Genomic DNA, 15238 nt, shown 5'->3' with positions numbered 1-15238 from the left:
AGATAATAGTACAAGAAATTTAAATATATTATGGGAGTATGGTTATCGTAAGATAATTTTAGATCATTGTATTTTTGTGCAAAAAAATTTTAATAGTAATTTTATCATTTTTTTATTTTATGTGGATGAAATTTTAATTATGGGAAAGAATACTTTGAGGATTAATAACTTGAAGAAACAGTTGAGCAAGTTGTTTGCTATGAAGGACTTAGGTCATGCCAAACAGATTTTGGGCACGATTATTACTCGTTATAGAAATTTCAAGAAGCTTTATTTATCACAGGAGAAGTATATAAAGAAGGTGCTTCAAAGGTTTGGCATGAATGATGCCAAATGTGTTGCTAGTTCTTTTACTCCTCATTTTAAGTTAAGTACCAAGAAGTGTCCAACCACTGACAAAGAGAAACAAGCAATGGACGAAATTCCTTATGCCTTAGTGATTGGAAGCTTAATGTACGCTATGGTGTATACTAGACCAGACATTGCTCATGTGGTTGGTATTGTGAGTTGTTTCCTCTCTAATCCAGGTAAAGAACATTAGAATGCTGTTAAATGGATTATGAGATATTTTAAAAGTATAACTAACTTGAGTTTGAGTTTTGATGGTGAGAAACCTTTGCTAGTTATTTCATGTCAGTCAAGGTTACAAAAGTGTGTTACACTTTCTACCACAGAGGCAGAGTTTATTGCAGCAACTGAAGCATGTAAAGAGTTGTTGTGGATGAAGAAGTTCCTTCGAGAGCTTGGTTTCAAGTAAGACCATTATGTATTGTTATGTGATAGTTAAAGTGCTATTCATCTTACTAAGAATTCTACTTTTCATATAAGATCTAAATATATCGATGTTAGGTATCATTGGATACAAGATGTGTTAAATTTCAAATTGTCGGAACTTGAAAAAGTTCACACTGATGATAATGGTGTTGATATGATAACAAAAGCATTGCCAAGAGATAAATTTGAAACATGTTGTTTGATCGTCGGGATGGCGAGGGCTTCCACCTAATCGAGAAGGGGGGAGATTTGTTGGATTTTTTCTCTCCTTTGAGAGGTCTAAATCCAATTTTTTGGGTGTCTTCATGTATCCTTATGTCACTACCCTAATCAAATTTTTAGGAATCATGGAGAGTAAAAGAGAGCAACCACAAAGTGAGAGAAGAGAGAAAAAAGCAGAATTTTTATTTTTGTGCAGAGCAGCAAATTTTAAACAGCAATTTCTTATTCTTCATTCTGAATAGTGTTTTCATGTGTTGGCTGCTTATATGCACGATTTATGCTTTGTTTGAGACTCTTGTACCTCATATTTGATTATAGTGAAGTCATTTTCTTGGTCTTAGTGACTTGTGATTTTTACCTCTCATATTAAAAAAATTTTCTACGTTAAAATATCTGGTGTTCTTGTTGTTGCTTTAGTTAATAACTTAATATATTTGCTTGCTTATAGTTGTTGTCATATTATGTTGTAAGTGCTTTCTGTAAAACCCGATTAATTAATGAATAATTAACTCATAAATTAAAAATTTTTTCTAGAAAATAAAAATGTGATTTTTATGGTTTAATATGATAGAGAAAATTAAAACGATAATTTCAACACTAATTTTAAAAAATTTGGCCTAAGATTGGACCGAACGGACCAAACCGGACCAACTGGGCCCGTATTGGTCCCTTGGCCCAACCTAATCCCATTAAAACAAAAGAGCACAGCTCTTCTTCCCCTTCCCTTAAGCCAAACACGCTGAAACACAGCAAGGAAAGGGGAAAGAACTCTCTCAAAGTTCAAACCCTTGCTCTTTGTTCAATCTACTATAACTTTTGATTCGAAGTTCTGATTGCTGCACTGTTTGCAGCTATGCAACCACACCATCGAGCTCTACAAATCCCATAATATTGTTCAAGAGGTAAGCCACATTTTCTTGCTTGTCTTTCCAGCCCTTGATTTTGAAATTATTGGGCAAAAGTGTTGAGATTTTGAGCTTTTTGATGTTATAGGATCCAATTAGCTTGAAGGAAAGGCTTAATCTCACCCCTTTGATCCTTGGGTATGATAAGATTCTCAATCCTAAGTGAAATACTTGAAGTTTTGTGATTAGTTATTGAGTTTGTATGTGTGGGTGTATGTTATGTGTACTAGGTAATATATGTATGTATATTGGAGCTTGATTAAGGTTTTGGGAAGCTTAGAAGTGGAGCTATATACTGGAAAAATCTGTTGGTGTGGTGTTGGAGTCTTGAAAGTTGAGAAAAAGTTGAATTGGAGGTGTTCCGGGTTGAGCGGGTAATCGGCCAAGGTATGGTTTCGATTTTCTGTATCTAAAATGTAATGTAATGTGAAAACTTAGGTTAGTGACCCTAGGATAGGAATTGAATTTGTGACGTTGATTGATTGGTGAATGAATAGTACTGATTATGTGATTATTGGTTTTGGAGGGGGTAATTGATGTTATTGTTGATGATACATGTGAATTATATATGATGATGATGATTTGTAATTATAGAGGTTGACTTGAAGTTAAAATTGTGTTTGATATGAACATTTGATGTGGTATATTGAATATTGGAAAATTAGAAGTATTGGGTTGAAAATTTATGAAAATGGAGAATTAGTAAGATGATGAATGTATATTATAAATCTGTTGGTGTGGCGTTGGAGTCTTGAAAGTTGAGAAAAAGTTGAATTGGAGGTGTTTCGGGTTGAGCGGATAATCGGTTAAGGTATGGTTTCGATTTTCTGTATCTAAAATGTAATGTAATGTGAAAACTTAGGCTAGTGACCCTAGGATAGGAATTGAATTTGTGATGTTGATTGATTGGTTGAATGAATAGTACTAATTATGTGATTATTGGTTTTGGAGGGGGTAATTGATGTTATTGTTGATGATACATGTGAATTATATATGATGATGATGATTTATAATTACAGAGGTTGACTTGAAGTTAAAATTGTGTTTGATATGGACATTTGATGTGGTATATTGAATATTGGAAAATTGGAAGTATTGGGTTGGAAATTTATGAAAATGGAGAATTGGTAAGACGATGAATGTATATTATAAATTGTCGAATTTGAAATATGAGTTGAGAATGGCTTGATGCTGAATGGCTAAGGTTTGGTTGGTTTTAGAAAGGGTTGGAATTAGTTTGTTTTGAAAATTGAGGTTTGTTGGTTTTTGTGAAAAATTGTGATTTTGGTTAACTTTGGTGACGCATAACTTAATCTCCGGACCTCCGATGTGAGTCAAAAATTTATTTAGAAATAAAATTTAGTTCGAGATGTTTATGTCGTTCGAAGAACGGAGGAAAAATATTTTAAAATGAGAAAGTTATGCTCGGTCAAAATTTGATGTGTAAATTGAAAAATCTGGATTTAGCAGCTTTTTGGTGTTGCTGCATTGTATGCGTACGCATACATTCCCATACACAAATATGTGCTTCTGTTTGGCACATTTGCATACGCAAAAATAGATATGCGTAGGTGAAATGGGCCAAAATGCATGCCCATGCATACGCGTGACCTGTGATTTTTGCATACGTGAAATCCCGTCATGCACGGCCAGTCATTTCTGCCTGGTGCGCATGCGTGTGCGAGAAAAGCAATGTGTACACGTCTTAGTCCAAACGTATATTCACGCGTACGCGTGACCCTGTTTTCAACAAATATGAATTTTGTGTTTTTAAAAAACTATATTTCAAACCTCTAAGCCTCCATTTTCATCCTTTTTGTCTTAAATCTTTATAGTTTGCCTAGTAATGAGAAGAAGCTAGGAAAGATGATAACTTGAGGATGAAGTAAAGGGAGAATCAATGATGAAACATGATTAATGATGATTGTATGAGTTGCTGAGGATGATGGTGGAAGTGCTGTATATGCCATGAGCCGAAGGATTGTATTTGTTAATGAATTATGGCTAGTTGTGGATTGTATTATGAGTCGAATGACTGTATTAATATTGATTATGGCTGAGTATGGATGCATATATGCTTGTTGATTGATAATATGATTTGATGCACTTCCAACTATCTGAGATATGAGTTTCCCTGGATGAAAGCAGTAGCTAGCCGCCACGTGCTCCAGATTGAGACTCGATACTCTGCTGACCCTATGTCGTAAGTGTGGCCGGACACTGAAAGTTCCGAATGAGCTCGCCCCTGTGGATAAACACCAGTGTGGGTATTGTATGATTATGATTATGATTGTGAATTACTCGAGTTAGGGATGCACGATAGAGGGACAGTCCAATGGTTAGCTACCAGGACTTGTCGGGTTGGCTTTATAACCGACAGATGAGACTCATTAGCCACTAGGACAGGTATGCATCATATGCATCTATATGTTTGTTTGGTATGTCTTGTTTGGATTGCCTAAATAATTGCATAACTAATTGCTACTTGATTATCTGCTATATTTGAATCCTATTTTTGATTTCCTTGCTTGTAATAATTGTGTTTGTTGCTTTTAGTTCTGTTGGTGGTTGGGAGGTTCGGAGGAGTTGGATTGGGGAGTTTTAGATAGACTGAAGATCCTTAATTAGTTGCCTATTTCGTTTTTATGGTTTAGTTATATTTATAAGCTTTAATTATTTGTTGGAAGTTTTAGGATTGTCTTAGGCTTTTCCAGGACATTATATGTTAGATATGTGGGCACTGTTACCATGTTGAGAACCTCCAGTTCTCACCCATGCGAATTTTGTGGTTTTCGGATGCAGGACGTGAGGCTCTTCGCTGACGCATGCTGGAAGCTTCTGTTTTAGCGAAGATCCTTATCTCTCAGAGATTTATTTTGATTATCTGTATTTAGTTGGATACTTATTATATCCATTGTTTATATATATGACGTATTAATTCCTTAGAGGTTATTTTGGAGAAACAGGTCCTGTAACTCTGTCTTTTGGGTTTCTTTTGGGTTCTTATATGTGTGTGCACGTGCGTGCGCGCGCGCGTGTGCGGTCGGCGGGCGTGTGCCTGTGCGTGTGCGTGTGCGTGTATTCGTGTTAGCTTATTTGTTACATGTTTTGCTTACCACTTTCGAGAGTGTTGCGCTTTTCAATTTAACGATTTTTGCTTTACCCTTTTTTTCAAAGGCTTCTAGTTAAAAATCTTTTTACTATTATTATTATATATATAATTTTACTTTTAGAAGTCGTAACACCTCGCCATCTATGTCTTATGACTTAAGTATAAAATTTTGTGTGATAGAGTGTTGTACTTTCATATTATTCTTATATTAAATATTTGTGTTATTTTTGTCGCTGGACTCTCCTTTCAGTTTTGTCTGTAGACGTAGATTTTGAGCCAACTATATAAATTTTTCGTATCTATTTTATTCATTTTTGTTACACTTCTGCAGTAGTTCTGCTGTTGCTTCCCCGCCTTTATTTCCAACACGTTCTTGATCAGTACCTTTCTCTCTGGTTCCTTGTTTACGACCCTAAAATGGTTTCAGCTTGATATTGGTGAGTAGTTGTCACGTATCAAATAATCATGCTTCATTACAAAGCTTGTTGCTCCCTCAAAGGTAGACAGTAATGAAGTTAATCATTAGAATTCTCACACGTTTCACTTGATGAAATGATTCTAGGGAAATAGAGGAATGGAATACCAAAATGGGTGGATTTATTTTTAAATATATAATATGTAGGTTCACCAAAAATCGAACTCTTGACCTTTCAGATCTAGCGCTCTAATACCATGTCATGATACCACTTATCCCAAAAATTTCAATTGATAGAAAAAGGTAACACTAATGATTATATCTCTAATACTTCATAAACTTCTATTGTACACATTGTATAAATATTTCATTAACTCTTCATATTTTTCCTTAATTAAATGATGAGTCTTCTTCCCAAGGGCACTTGTCATTTTTTAAGCTTTATAATTTATATACAAGAACAAAATGAGATAGAGTGTAGGTCAAGTTTTCTGGTATATATATATCTTATATAAAATATAAAATTACGGCTTTATTTTTTTCTCCATGTCTAAATCTGTTAAGTTTGCAAGTTATTCCAATAATGATGTTTAATTTAGGGCTAGGCAATGGCATTTTCCTGATCAAAATTCAATGTCTTGATTTTGGAGTTTGAGTTTGGTTTTAAGTCATAGAATTTTAGAAACAGCACTAATAATTTAATTAATTCGTTGGATTTTGATTCAGGCAACATAAGATTATTGTCTACACTAAGGTTTTTGTTGAGTTTAGGAAATAATAATTTATTGATGATAATAAATATATGTTTTTGATTGGGTTAAAAGATTTTTTTTGGGTTGTCCACGGTATTTCCCAACCCAACAGGTTAAGGACTAATCCGTCGCGGATCTGAGCTCTATTTAAGGGTCTGCCACTGGCCAATGAGTTGCTGCATGTACAAAGCGAGATTCGAACCCCCGACATTTGCTTAAGCGGACGAGTGAGCTGACCACTCGACCAACCCAAGTTGGCTATTAGGTTAAAAGTTTTAATGTTGTTTGATGTATGTTTTTTATTGTAGGCCCAAATTATTTTTGTTTTAAAAGCCCAAATAGATCACAAGGCCAGCAAATTATGGATAAAATATTTATCCGAAAATAGTAAAGCAAACCAAAGGAAAATTGACTCAATTTTTGATTGATATTAAATGGATATTAAAGTAAGGGGAGTGAACTTAAAATTCTGAGTTTTTCTAGCATCTCTACTACTCAAAGTTTAAAATTTTAGAAGCAATGCACTTACATTAAAGGGAACATTCTGTCAATATGAAAGACAACTACAGAAAAATTTGAATATAATTTTTACATTGCTTTCCAGCTATCATATTTCTTCTCCTTCATGAAGTTAAATTATATATCTTATTTTTTTAGTTTATCTTTATTTGATTTCTCATGATAAAAGACAATGTATGAAGTATTTAAAAAAGTCATTTAAGAGAAAAGACAAAGAGAGTTAACTTAGAGAGAAAAACCACTTATTATAAAATCTGTTTTAGTGTTCAAATTTAATTCAATCCCTTCTTTAAATCATTAAAAATTTTCAATTTTAAAATTGGAAAACTGCACTGTCTTTTTGCATCTTAGTACTTGCCTCTCAAGACTAAATTATTCTGAACTTTATAAATATAAAGACTAGTCGTGGACTTGAGCTATTTATGATTGTTGAAATGCCTTTTCAAACCTAATATAATCTTTCTTTTTTAAAGATGTGCTAATCTATTTATGTGATTCTATGCCATATATGATTGAGTTTCTCTATAAAGGAGAGAGTCTGAGTTAGAATTTTTTTTTATTTACCCTTATTTGATTACACTACTTAAATTTCAATTTTTGTCCCTAAAGCAATGTCTCAAACCATTGGTGATCGTTTGCCTATGGATACTCTTATATTGCCATTTATTTATAGTAAGTAATCCAATTATTGGGTTTGAATTGCTAGTCTAGTTTTATTAAAAAATATAATACGGAATTGTTTCTTCAATGTCACCAATCTTATGGAGAGATTTCCGAACGTGTCGTGTTATTTTACTTGGTTGGTACAAAAGAGATGCTTAAATTGTAAGTAGCTTATTTGATTATTTTTTGTTTGGCTGTTGTGAAAGCTAAGGGATCGGATAATGTGAGGTTTCTATCAAGCATGTTGCATAGAGCTATGAATTATTATACTCCAGAACAAATATACATGTAATTTTGACGAGTACACGATATTTTTTATTTTGATGAATATAATTCGACGGATTAAAGAACAAATATAATTTGCATAGAGCTATGAATATAATAGTGCAAGATGTATAACAAGATATGTGCATATTTTGGAATTTGCATACACTATTTGCTCAATAAATTGCATACATTATTGTATAACAAGTTAAATAATTAATAATCTTAGTTTGATTGATGAAATTTTCTCAACCAATAACTCATCTTATTATAGATTGATTCCTCTTATTGGCATACTCTGTTAATTGTTAAATGCAACTTTTAGAGTTGTTTAGTTTTATTTTCACATGGTTTACTGCTGTTCAATTGTGACGAATTGTTATTTTAATTGAAAATTTAGTTTATAAAATATTTTAAACTGTCACAAAATATTAACTTAAAATCCTCACAGAACAGATAAAAAACTAACACTAAATAATATCCTAATAGTTGTATAAAACCGTCACAAATAAATTCATAACATTTCAAAAGATTTCAAATTTTAAAATTATCATAATCTTTTTCGTAAAATATCTAAACTATCACAACCTTAAAAAAAAAAACCACAAAATAGCTAGAATCTTATTGATAGAATCACTTAAACGTTATTATCTTACTTTTGCTATTCACATAATAAATAAATAACGACCTACTAACATAGGAGATTTCTACTAGACTATTAAATTACAATGCTAATTTAATTAGTAAAAATATTATTTGTATACAAAAACAGCTACTAAAATTAGTTTTTAATGTATTTATAAATACATATGTGATTTAATTTATTTTTAATATATATTTATATTTTAATATAAATTTTATACTAAAAATTTATTTTAATGACTAATTTTAATATATATGTAGTATAGTTGTTTAATCAATCATGCCACAAATAATTTGTAGATAACACATAAAGGGAAAACTTTTGAAAACTAATCTAATACATACTACATACATGGGCTAGCTTTCTCTCTCTTTCTCTCTCTATCTCACAAACATAGATGAAGAAAAATGAAAATAAAATTATTACATATTAGTTAAGAGTTTTTTATTTTTAATATTGGGCCTAAGTTGGTGTAATTCACTAAAATGCCCAAAAATGCATGTTTAACGTCGTTGTGGGAATACAGGAAAATATCATTATCGTTTTCTCAGCAACGTCACTTTCATCTTTAACAAAACGTCAACGACGTTTTACATAAAACGTCAGTGACGTTTTGTGTGTGCATGGTTGACATGTGGATGAAAAATTCTCCCTCTCACTAGCGTGAAGATTTTTAACTTTAGTAACTCCTTCTCTTTTCTATTTCTTCGTATCTTCTCTTCTCAATTCCACTACAAAATGGCTTCTTCCATCCTTATCAATCTTACCCCACCAAAAATAAAGAAACCCACAAAGCAAAACGCAGCTTTCATACTGGGACCAATGACCACAACTAAACCAAAACCTTCCATTCAGGTAAATGATTTAGTGATTTTTTTTTTCGAACTGAAAGTATGAACAAAATTTTTTAAGAATAGACTAAGATTTTGTAATTTTTTAGGTTATTTTACTATTAATTAATAGTAAGTTAATTAATTGTTAGTACTTAGTAGTAGTATTATCGGCGTTAGTATAGGACTATAGGTGTTAGTTAGTGTTAGGATTAGTTTTAGTAAATTAATTATTGTTAGTGACTTAGTTACTGTTAGCGTTAGGTTAGGTTAGTGTTATTTAAAATTTGAAATAGCTGTTTTGAAAAACAGAATCATCTAAGAAATTTTTTTACTTTATAATTGATTTATAACTTTGTTAATTTAAAAAACAGAATTAAAAAAGAATTAGTTAATAATTTTCAGAAATTTTTTTAACGTACGTAAAATATTAGTTTCAATAATTATTAATTTATATTTTAGTTTTGCTTGAAATATTTAATTAATTCTGAATTATTATAAAAAGTATTTAAAGTAAAATTATTTAAAAATTATTTTAATTTTTTTAATTTACATAAAACATTAGTTTCAATTATTATTAATTCATGCTTTTAGTGATGTTAGTTTAGTTTAGTTTTGGTTGAAATATCTTTTAGTTAAATTTGAACTATTATTAGAAAATATAATTAATTATATAATTACGTTACTTTTATTACTATTAATCTTTGTTTAATTTTGGAATGTGTTTTTAATAAAAAAAATAGAATTATTAAAGATATATTAATAATAAATAAATTTTCATTCATTTCAAATATTTTTTTTAAAAATATTTTAATTATTCAAATATGTCCTTTCTAATCCAGAGTTTAAAAAAGTGGAAGATGAAAAAACGTGACATCATACGTGCTGAAGATCATATTGTAAAATATCTTTGACATCCTGTATATGTAAGTAATTTTTATGTTTACTGTAATAGTTAATAATTAGTAGTTTATTTAGTAATAATCAATTATTAAAATATGTAGTGATTTAGTAAGTGTTGAATATAATAGTAGTAATGAGCTGGTTATAGTAATTTACTATTAATGATTAAATTTTGTTTTTAGGGTTCAAGAAATTTGCACATGAGACACTTACACCAAATAGACTCATATGATAATAGAGTGGAAGAACAACTAAAGGCGAGCGGGTTCTATTATGTTTTTCAAATTGGGAGAATTGTGTCTCATAGGCCGATTGTAGACACACTGGTTGAAAGGTGGCATCCGAAAACGCACACGTTTCATCTTCCATATGGTGAGTGCACGATCACTTTAGAGGACGTCGCAATGATTCTTGGACTCCGAACTGATGGTTTGCCGGTGACTGGATCAACCGATCAAAGTACAAGTGGGTTAGAAAACAAGTGCTTGGCCCAATTTGGTGTTGCTCCTGGGCCGAACGACCACAAATGAAGCCGAATCAAACTAGCATGGTTCCGCACCCTAAAGCGGCGCCAACATTTGACTGATCAAATAAGTAAAAAAATTGATGTGAAATGTCCCATAATGTGTCTATTTGGTACGATGTTATTTAGTGACAAGTCTGGAATCTCTGTGCACTGAAAGTATTTGCCGTTGCTTCATGACTTTTCTCAAATTCATAAGTTTAGTTAGGGTTTTGCTTGCCTTGCGCACATGTATCAATCATTATGTCGGGCATCGAGATATGATTGCAAGGACATGGATGATCTTCTGGCATTGCTCCTTGTGTGGGCCTGGATACAAATGCCGATAATAGGGCCTCTGCTGGTGGATACCAGCGTTCCACTCGCTCACAGGTAATGTTTAACTAAGTTGTCGATTTTGGTTTTTTTTTATGTATTAATTAGTTTCTAATATGAACATGATATGGTAGGTGGAATGATTATCAACCCACCACTGAGTACTATAAAAATTGGACAACTCCTGACGTCAGGAGAAGGTTGGATGATCTTCCTCTGGATGGGGTAAGTGTTTTCTTGCTAAGACCTTTCGTTATGTTGAATTAAATTGATTATTGGTGCACTTATACCTCTACTGTTTGATATGTTTTTTTCAGTTTGTGTGTGACGCATACAGTCCTTTTGTTGCTAAAACCATGTGGGCAAAGCTTCATATGATGATTCCCACCCACCAAATATTTTCTCCACTGCCTTTTGCTTGGCCAACCATACTTTGCGATAATTTATCGTGTAGTTGAACTTTAATTGTACTTCAACAATGACAGATTTTACCTTTATGGACGGGTCAGCTTCAACTAATGGCTTTATTGCTTATGCAATTGTTTCAGAGTCTAGTTTAGCATGATCCTGAGATATGGTACTTCTAGTGCACGTGTGACTACCATTATACCTCCTTATCACCCAACAATACTGTCTTTTCATAAGACTAACTCTGATAAGCCAATCACAACTTGTTCCGTACTGTACGCATTTAGCATAGAATGTTGTTGGTTCTGATTCATATACCTTGTAATCAACTTCTCTTCGAATGGTATACTCTTTAACTGATGTAATAACAGCCTCTCTAGAGTTAAATTCCATTCCAATGGCAAATTCACTAGCAGTTACAACAGCTGGGGCTGCACCAATAATAAAACAAAAATAAATCTAAATAATAATAATAATAATAATAATAATAATAATAATAATAATAATAATGAGAACAATAAATAGTAATAAGAATCTAAAAATTAAAAATAATACTGACATAAAAGCAAAACAAATAATAATATTACTAATATTAAAAAAGTAAATAACAACAACAACAACAAAATTACCTGTATTGACGTATTCAGAAAATTATGGTGCATGCATGGCATCAAGATTCAAAGCATGCATAAAAGATGGCTCTCCATATGGATGTTGTCCGGTTAGTGCATTTGCAACATCAGCCACATCTCTTTCAACCATTATCTCATCTTCCTCTACATCTTCAGTTGGACCAACAACTTCACAATTACCTTCAAACTTTTCATCGCTTTCAGTATTATAACCCACCCAGTCTATGTTGGGTTTTGGAAAGTCAACATCATCGATTTCTTCGAACTCAACATACAACTCGATAAGTGAGGCCTGTGCTCTAGTTTGATGATAGGTAAAAAACATTCTTTGCATACTAGCTTCATCAGTCACATGCATTATTTGAAATTGGCCGAAACCACCAAATACTAGCACAGGTTGCCTATACAGAATATTTATGACTCTTTTTTGCACTTGATGTTCTACACTTTGAGAAAGTATACTCTTAAACCCTTCATATGTTATTGATAGAGGAACAACAATAACACATGGATTTTCACATAAAAAACTCACACCTTCATGTGTATGAGATAAAATCTGACCATTGTAATATATTTTTAAACTAATATAACCCTCCATTTCATACACTCATCACACTCACTCACAAATTTTTTTCACTCTCTCAAACTGAGAACATTTTGTAGAACAAAGCTCTCATTACTTCACTTAAACTTTAGTCTCATACTCCATTTTTGCGTTTTAACACAATCCAGAACTTCTTTTATAGTTACTTTTATATTTTTTTATTCCCCAGCACAAAACGTCGTTGACGTTTTCACACGTCAACGACGTTTTGACTAAAAAATATTTTAAAAATATATCTTCTAGCAATACGTCACTGACGTTTTCCTTTAAAAATAAATCAATATACAACACGCCGTTGACGTTTTGCCTATAATAAAATAAAAAAAATTTACAGAATACGTTGCTGACATTTTCTTCATGTAAAATTTGAAAAAAAATTATTCAATTTGTCGACCCCGTTTTACCTAATTTATTATATAAAAAAGTCACTTTCCCACAAAATGTTAAAGACGTTTTGTTTCTTTCAAAAATTTAAAGCAGGCCCATAGTAGAGTAATACACAATGCTCTCCAAATATCATTGAATAACACACGTTACTTTCTAATATACAAAAAACTGAGCCTATTAGTTAACAAAATTTTAATCACCTAAGTTTCTTTTGAAAAAAATTGTAAAGTGAGTGAACTACATTTAAACCTAGGGTCTGTCTTTAGTGAGCTCAAGTGTTTTGAGCTGTTGTGATAAGCACAACCAATAATTTATAAACATAACCCAAATGGGGGTTAAATAATAAATATTAAATTTTTACTTCTATCACAAATATTTTTAAAATCCATTTTGCTAACTCTAAATTTACTACCTTCACCCTCAAACACACTCTTTGCTCTCGTTCTCTTCCCTACCATCAGCCATCACCCACAACAATAATCCCTATCCACTGCCATCCGCTTCTCTTTCTCTTCCCTTTTCACAGAATCCACTGCCATCAACAATAATCCCTACCCACTGCCGTCAACCTCTCTTTCTCTTTCCTTTTCACATAACCCACGTCTACTACCAATTTATTTGAGAATTCTCTTTTCAGCTTCAGAATGCTGTCATTTTTTCTGCCTTCATCGTGCACCACGTCTTCCCGTCGTCCTCAGCACCGTCTCTCCTTTCATCGCTACACTTCAAGAGTTTCAATGGAACCTCAGTCTCAGTTATGAACTTGGTTCATTTAGCTCATTTTTTGTTATCCCTTTATGTTCTGCTGCATAAATCTATTTTGTTGAAGTCATTTAATTGAGTTTTGTTCTTCTTATTTCATTCAATTAGTGATTTTGTTCGATTTACTTGGTTGTTTAAAATTTCTGAGTTAGGGTTAAAAAATTTTGAGAATAATAAGAACAATGACTTTGACTGTTGTGAATAATGGCATTAATGGAATTACTCAATTATCACCGTACACTATTTCCGTCACAAAAAATAGAAAACTTCAAGATCTGACTAGAGCTTTAGGCATTGTATGTTCTTTAGGGCTTGATGAAACCTTATTGGTGGCTGAAGTATATCTGTTCAGTTTAAAAATCTAATTTGAGGCCAGTTTTTTTCTTCTTTGAGTTTCATTATGTTATTTGATCAAAATAGTTTTGATAAGAAATTCTTGGTATCCATGATATATTGTTTCCAATATATATTTTTATGTCTTCTTTCTATAGAAATTAAATTCCTATAGAAAGGGGTTTATTGTGGCAGAAAAAAGAATGTGGAGGTATGATTGGGGATTGAAATTACAGCGTATGCAGATCATCAATAGATTCTTTTTTTTATTTTCTTTGTATACAAAAATCCTTTGCCTGTTGGAATTTAGAAAGGAGATATGATTGCATATTCAATCAACAACTGTTTTTCTTGTTAGTAAATAGATAAAATGAAAAAAAAAACTAATAATCATTAAAATAAGTCTTATTTTAGTATGTCTGAGCTTATTAAACTAATAATCATAGTAGAGTAAATGCCCAAACTAGTATTTTTAAATTTAAGATATCTGACACTCTTATGTATATACAGTGTTTGGAAAAGCTTTATTTATTATTGTTGTTTGATTTTTTTAGTGTGTTTGTAAATTCAGAAATTAGTTACACTATTAATTAAACTTAGCATTATTACATCTTTTTCTCATAAACTAGCAACACCACCACCATTGCCAATTCTGCCACTGCCCATCATATTCACAGTTAAAATGGTAACAAAGGGAGATCATAATGTTCTTCCACTTTGGAGTCAACACATTCACAGATAGAAAATGAAAAACAGGCCATGAAAGATGCAGCAACTGCAAAGCACCTTGGAGTCAACACATTCACAGAGGCAGGAATCTCATTGATGACACTAACTACAAAGCACCATGATGGCTTCTATCTATGGCCTACGTTTTCCTTTAAAGATAAGCTAAGTAGTCAGTAACTTGTATGATATGATAAGGTATGAAAGGTGTAGCATGAGTGCTAGCTTTTCCATAATAATGTGCACTTTCTCTCAAAAAAGGCAAAAACAATAATGAAGCTGCATTACTTGTGAGCCTTGCTAGTGTTTCTATCTCAATCAATAATAAATAGATGCCAATGCTTCCAAATTAGGCCAGGATGGTTTTGGCACAAATCAGAATCACCAAAAAAGCTAAGTGAACTTCTTGACATTTATTACAATTCAATGGGGAGGAACTGTGTGTTACTTCTAAATGTACCTCAAAATACAACTGACTTTGTATCTAATGATGATGCTCATAGATTAAAAGATTACAAATTTTTAAGTAGTTAGATAACCAACTAA

This window comes from Arachis duranensis, chromosome 1, assembly GCF_000817695.3.
Source record: "Arachis duranensis cultivar V14167 chromosome 1, aradu.V14167.gnm2.J7QH, whole genome shotgun sequence".
Taxonomy (NCBI): domain Eukaryota; kingdom Viridiplantae; phylum Streptophyta; class Magnoliopsida; order Fabales; family Fabaceae; genus Arachis; species Arachis duranensis.
The sequence above is the reverse complement of the archived record's forward strand: the minus strand, read 5'-3'. Positions refer to the sequence as shown.